The sequence below is a fragment of the Enhydra lutris genome, unplaced genomic scaffold (assembly GCF_002288905.1).
Source record: "Enhydra lutris kenyoni isolate GAN:26980312 unplaced genomic scaffold, ASM228890v2 scaffoldscaffold12, whole genome shotgun sequence".
In the NCBI taxonomy this organism is placed as follows: domain Eukaryota; kingdom Metazoa; phylum Chordata; class Mammalia; order Carnivora; family Mustelidae; genus Enhydra; species Enhydra lutris.
Window position 1 is genome coordinate 23,511,808 of NW_019154096.1, and position 6,617 is coordinate 23,518,424.

A 6,617-nucleotide genomic window follows, 5' to 3' on the forward strand; every position below is an offset into this window, starting at 1 on the left:
TTATTTATTTGACAGAGAAAGAGACAGTGAGAGAGGGAACACAAGCACTGGGAGTGGGGGAGGGAGAAGCAGGCCTCCCACTGAGCAGGGAGCCCGTTGCGGGACTCAATCCCAGGACCCTGGGAACATGACATGAGCTGAAGGCAGACGTTTAATGACTGAGCCACCCAGGTGCCCCTGAAATTTTTAAGAGTAATTAAATTATGAGTGTAAAAATCCAAACAGGAGAAAAAGTAAATTAATAGTCACTACATATATAAACCTTTTTTGTGAGCATCTCTTCCAAGAATTCATTTAAAATTTTGAATCATTCAGTTTTGTGAATTGCTTTTTCCTTGTCTACATGTGCATGCTTTTCAGTAAGTACGGATCTTAAAACGTTTTTGATGACTACATGGGATCCCATAGTATGGGTATGCCACTTTCTATTTATTTATTTAAGGTTTTATTTATTTATTTGACAGAAATCACAAGTAGGCATAGAGGGAGGCAGAGAGAGTGGGGGAAGCAGGCTCCCTGCTGAGCAGAGAGCTCGACAGGGCTGGATCCCAGGACCCTGAGATCATGACCTGAGCTGAAGGCAGAGGCTTAACCCTCTGAGCCACCCAGGTGCCCCGCCGCTATCTAAATAGGACTGTAGATGACCCATGTTAGTTATTTACAATTTCTCACTATTATATATAAATAACTCTAAAATGAATGTCCTTGTGTAAATCTTTGCCTGCTTGTCCATCACCTGGAAATGCATAAGACCTCCCTGGGACAAAGCTTAGGAAGCAATCCTGAGGAACATTAATACTTGAAAGACAGACATTTTCATTTCATTGATTCCTTAGAATAATTCTGTTTTCCCAATGGTAACATTTTTTTTTTTTAAAGATTTATTTATTTATTTGACAGAGAGATCACAGGCAGAGAGGCAGGCAGAGAGAGAGGAGGAAGCAGGCTCCCCGCCGAGCAGAGGGCCCGATGCGGGACTCGATCCCAGGACCCTGAGATCATGACCCGAGCCGAAGGCAGCGGCTTAACCCACTGAGCCACCCAAGTGCCCCCCCAATGGTAACATTTTATGTAAACATAGTACAAGGATCAAAACCAGGGTATCAACATGAAGGATGTTATCCTATAGACACTTCTTCACACCTTGCTGTTTTTTCCTTAATGGCATATTCTGGAAATGACGTCAGTTTATAGAAATCTTAACTCTTTTCATTTCATAACCACATCGTACTCCATTGTGTGGAACACTGTAGTTTATTTAACCCTTTTCTTCTTACTAACATACGGGCACGTAGATTGTTTCCAGTATTTTGCAGTTAAACAATGCTATAGTGGGGAACCTTGCGTATATGTATTTTCATACTGTTGGAGGTGTATCTTCAAGGTATATTCCTGGAAATGGGATGGCTGGCCAAAAGGTAAGTGCATATGTAGTTTTAAAATTTTATTTTATATGTAGTTTTATTATATGCTGGCAAATTTGCCTCTAGAGGAATTCCTACCTTGCAACTTATTTTGTGTAGAAGCCAGGCCATTTGTTCTGTAGGTTCTGCCACATTCTGAATTTTGCTGATGCATCTCCATCATTTAACAAGGTCCTTTCCCGCCCCTGTATTTAGTGTAAACTGATAATCAGCTCTAGAAGGGTACACAATGTCTATTTGTTGCTCTGTCTTTTGATGTTAGCAGCAAAATATCATTTCTGCCTACATGTATAATTTCATTGGGATTCTTGCAAAATGTTTATACTCTATCATTTCTTTTTCATTAGCTGGAATACCTCTAAAGAAGGAAACTTGTCTTAACACTTGGTACCCTGAATACTATTCCTACAGAAAAGGCAGATAAGTGCTTGATTCTTTCCACTTATTTTTTATGAGACAGCAGGGTAAGGGGCAGAGAGAGAATCCTCAAGCAGACTCCCCACTGAGTGAGGAGCTGGACTTGGGGCTTGATCTTATAACCCTGAGATCATGACCTGAGCTGACATCAAAGAGTTGGATACTTAACCGACTGAGCCACCCAGGCACCCCCTTTCCCTTTATTTATATACAAATTTTCAAAAATTATAATTGGTTCCCTAGCTCTCTCCAAAGGTGGCCAGTAAATATATCATTTTTAGTGTTGATTCATGATAATTTGGTGGATTTTAACATACTTGATATGCTTTTTTATTTTTTTTAAAAGATTTAATTTATTTATTTGATAAACAGAGATCACAAGTAGGCAGAGAGGCAGGCAGAGAGAGGGGGAAGCAGGCTCCCCACTGAGCAGAGAGCCCGATGCGGGGCTTGATCCCAGGACTCTGGGATCATGACCTGAGCCAAAGGCAGAGGCTTTAACCCACTGAGCCACTCAGGCGCCCCTTGATATGCTTTAATTGATGGCAGTTATTTTACTGATGTTCAAATTGTTCAATTTTTGGCCAGCAAGAGCCTCTTTCTAATCTGGTACCTTCTCAGTCCTTTTGACTTGACCCTCCTAGTCTTTGGTAGTTTCTTGATTTCTGGTGTGACAAGACACCTGGACGCATCCTGCCCCAAAATCAGAATGACCATTTCCTCCAAGGAATTGTGTTTCCTTGTAATAGGAAATGCTGGGGCCCCTCGGTGGCTCAGTCAGTTAAGCATTGGACTCTTGATTTTAGCTCAGGTCAGAATCTCAGAGTCTTGAGATTAAGCCCTGCCTCCAGCTCTGAGCTCAGGGAAGTCGGCTTGTTCCTTCCCACCTCACCTCCCCCTTCACCCCTGTGCTCTCTCTCTCTCTTTCTCTCTCTGTCTCTCAAATACATACATACATACATATATACATACATAATCTTTAAAAAAAAAAAAAAAGGAAATTCTGTTTAGGGCCTGCAATCTGGAAACTGAGACTTACATTATGTCCTATATTATTATTGTTTTTTTATCTGACTCATTAAATAGCTTAAGTTTGTTCCCTATTGTTGTCATTGTTGCTATTATAAAAGTGATCCTGGGGCCTCCTGGGTGTTGCAGTGGGTTGAGCGTCTGACCCTTGGTTTCGGCTCACATCCTGATCTTGGGATCATGAGATCCAGCCCTGGGTCAGTCTTCAGGCTCCGAGCTTAGCGCCAGTCAGCTTGACATAGCTGTCTCCCTCTCCCCCTGCCCCTTCCCCCTGTGTGCACATGTGTGTGTGCATGCACTCTGTCTCTCAAAATAAATCTTTAAAAGTGATCTTTTTCTTCACGGTCTCGTTCCCCCAATGAAAAGTTGTTGATTTTTATTTGTGAGTGGCCTGGCCTACTTACTGAACTTCTTTAGTTTCCGCGTTCACTTGTTTTACTTCACTTTTTCGGGAAGACAATCATACCTAATTTGTAAATAATAATTTCCCCATTTCCTTCCCAACCATTATCCCTCTTATTTCATTCTTTTGTCCGGCTGCATTTTCTGACACTTTCAGATCAATGTTATATACTAAAGATGATATAGTTACACTGATGTCATTAAGGAGTTTTCCCTTAAGTGGGCTTTCTGATGTAAAAGACAAAGAAATTCATGAATTTTGTTTTTGTTGTTTTCTTTGTTTTCTGAAGTGTGGAGGGACAGAGAGAGAGAGAGAGAGAATCTCAAGCAGACTCCACGCCTAGCACAGAGCCAGACATAGGGCTCAATCTCACGAACCTGAGATCACAGCCTGAGCTGAAATCAAGAGTTGGATGCTTAACTGACTGAGCCCCCCAGGTGCACCAGAATTAGTGCTTTTAGTGTGGAGCTTTTACTACAATGAAGGTAACTGGTAGACATTAGCTGGGCCAAGCAAGTTAAGTCCCTTTCACTACAGATGCCTTCTACTTTTCTGTCTCTGTTGTCACCTTCCGGGAGACAGAGCTCAGCTCACTGCTCTGTGGTGAGCCGTGCTCTGCTACCCACTGCACACCTTTCACAGAGATAGCTTTCAAATGTTTCATGGGGCTCTTAAGAATGCTCAGCCCTCAAAATACCTCTGTACAAAGAAGACCGGGAAAGGGAACATACTCCCTCTATGGCAGCCAGAGTTCTATTGCAAATTTCCTACTCTCATGTTTTTGTGTTTTTTACTATGTCTATGTAAGGATTTTCCAAAAATCCTCATTTTAGTTTTCATCTGGGTGTTCTTCCAGTTAGATATGTAGAGGTCAGCACCATGGGTCATGGAGGTTTATCTTTTGAGCTCCTACTCTGACAGCATAACATACTGATTGAAAGTGTGGGCCCTAGAGCAAAACTGCCTACGTATGACCTTGGTAAATTATTACTCTCAATGGACCTCAATTCTCAATGTGCAGAAGGGGAATAATAATAGTTGCTCACAAAGGTGTTCTGGGGATAGATGATTTTTTCCCCCAAGTTTTTATTTACATTCTAGCTAGTCAACGTACAGTGGAATATTAGTTTTGAGAATTAGATGATTTTAATATATAGAATGTTATTTGGCTTGTGGTAAGCAATTAGCGACCTTTATTATACTGTGCCAGTTGCTTTCCTATTCATGAACAGCTAGGTACCAAGCACCTACTATGATTATTACAGCGGTTTCCTCACCAGTCTTCCTGCTCTTTCTCAGTCCCCCATCCCCCAGTTGTTTTAAAAATAATCCTGTAAGTCAGATTTTGTCACTCTTTCAAAACCATCCAATGGCTCCCATCTCACTCAGAATAGCCAAAATCCCTACAGTGGCCTTAAGAGCCCTACATGATTGGGCCCACATTGCTTCTCTGACTTCATCACCTACTGCCCTTTCCATTTTCTACCCCAGGCTCTTTAGAAATCTTCCTGTTCCTTAGACACACCAGATACATTCCTATGTCAAAGCCTTTGTGTTTGCTCTTCCTCTTTCTGGGATATACCTCCCTTAATGTCTTGATGGCTCACTGTCTTACCTTCAGACCTTTACTCAAAAGACACTCCTCAAAAGGACCTTTCCTGTTCAAAAATAACAACCTTGCTTCACCTGCTAACACTCCTTATTTTCTCTTTTGTTTCCATGACACTCATCTTCTGACATTGCTATGTAGTTTTTGTTTTGTTTTATGATTGTATTTACTTACTTGACAGAGAGGGAGAGAGCACAGCTGGGGGTACAGCAGGCGAGAGCACAGCTGGGGGTACAGCAGGCAGAGGGAGAGGGAGAAGCAGGCTTGTGGAGCGGGGAGCCGGATGTGGGGCTGGATCCCAGAACCCTGGGATCATGACCTGAGTGGAAGGCAGATGCCTAACAACTGAGCCACCCTTGCACCTTTGCTATATGGTTTATTTAATATACTGAATGTCTTTCCCTATAGGAGGGCAAGACTTTTGTGTTTTTAACTGCTGGATTCCCATAGTGCCATTCTCAGAGATGCTGAACATAAGAGTTAAAGTGGTGTGGGAGGGAGAGGGGGCATGTGAAGAGGAAGAGAATGAGTTCCGGTTTCAACATACCGACATACAGTGGAACATTCAGGTGTGGTGGTTCCAGCAGGGAGATGGACATTACAGTCTGAAGGTCCAGAGAATCATTGGGCCTGGAGACACAAGTTTTTGCAACAGAGGCCATGGAAATGCATAAGATCTCCCTGGGACAAAGTTTAGGAAGGAGTCCCAAGGAACATTAACATAAAGGATTGATTTTTTTTTTTTTTTAAAGATCTTATTTATTTACTTGACAGAGATCACAAGTAGGCAGAGAGGCAGGCAGAGAGAGAGGAGGAAGCAGGCTCCCTGCGGAGCAGAGCCCTATGCGGGGCTCGATCCCAGGACGCTGGGATCATGACCAGAGCCGAAGGCTTGAACCCACTGAGCCACCCAGGCGCCCCAAAGGATAGACATTTAATTTCACTTCTTCCTTAGGATAAGTCTGTAGAGATAAGTAATAGTATCCCTTAAGTTTTACCGTTAGAAACCTGAAGGTTAGAAAAGTTATCTTGTCAGTTAGAAGCAGAGCTGAGAATCAAACTATGTGTATGAACTGCTAAAATCCGCGCTGCTCTGTGTATCTCCAAGCGCACCCCCGAGCTGGATAGCGCCCAAAGGTTAGCACCTCCGCCCCGCGCCTTCTACCCACATTTGAATTGCATTTGTCTTCATAACTTATGGAATGGAAAAAGCCACGCCTCAAGTGGCTTATCACAGGCCTGGGACTTCTGTGTTACTTTGGGAAGTTGTACGCATACCTACAACCTATTTCAGTGAAAACATCGGTCGATCACAGGGCTTTTTACGTAGTGAATGCTTTCACTCAAGAAGCTACATATTAATAATAAATGAGTCCTTGTTACATTTTCATCCCGTCACGTGCTAGGTTACATACGAATATCAGCAGGCTTCCGTCATTCAGATTAAACCAACTAACGGGAGTAGTTAGGTATGTTTCTAACGTGTTCGGTTAAAGGCAGCGGATACTTCTAAGCAGAAAGAACTTCTACGGGTCCCGCAAGAGAACAATTAATCACCGCAGAGGGTGGGGCTGGAGGTGGGACCACCCTTATGGAGAGCTTCGTTTCCGCGACAACGGTTGCTGTGGCGCCTTCCCGCCTTTCCATTGGTTACGGCCGAGCCCATTGCCGGTCCTCTGGCGGACCTGATTGGTTACGGTTCCGCAGTGTCGGAAATCAGTCCGGGGCCGTAAGT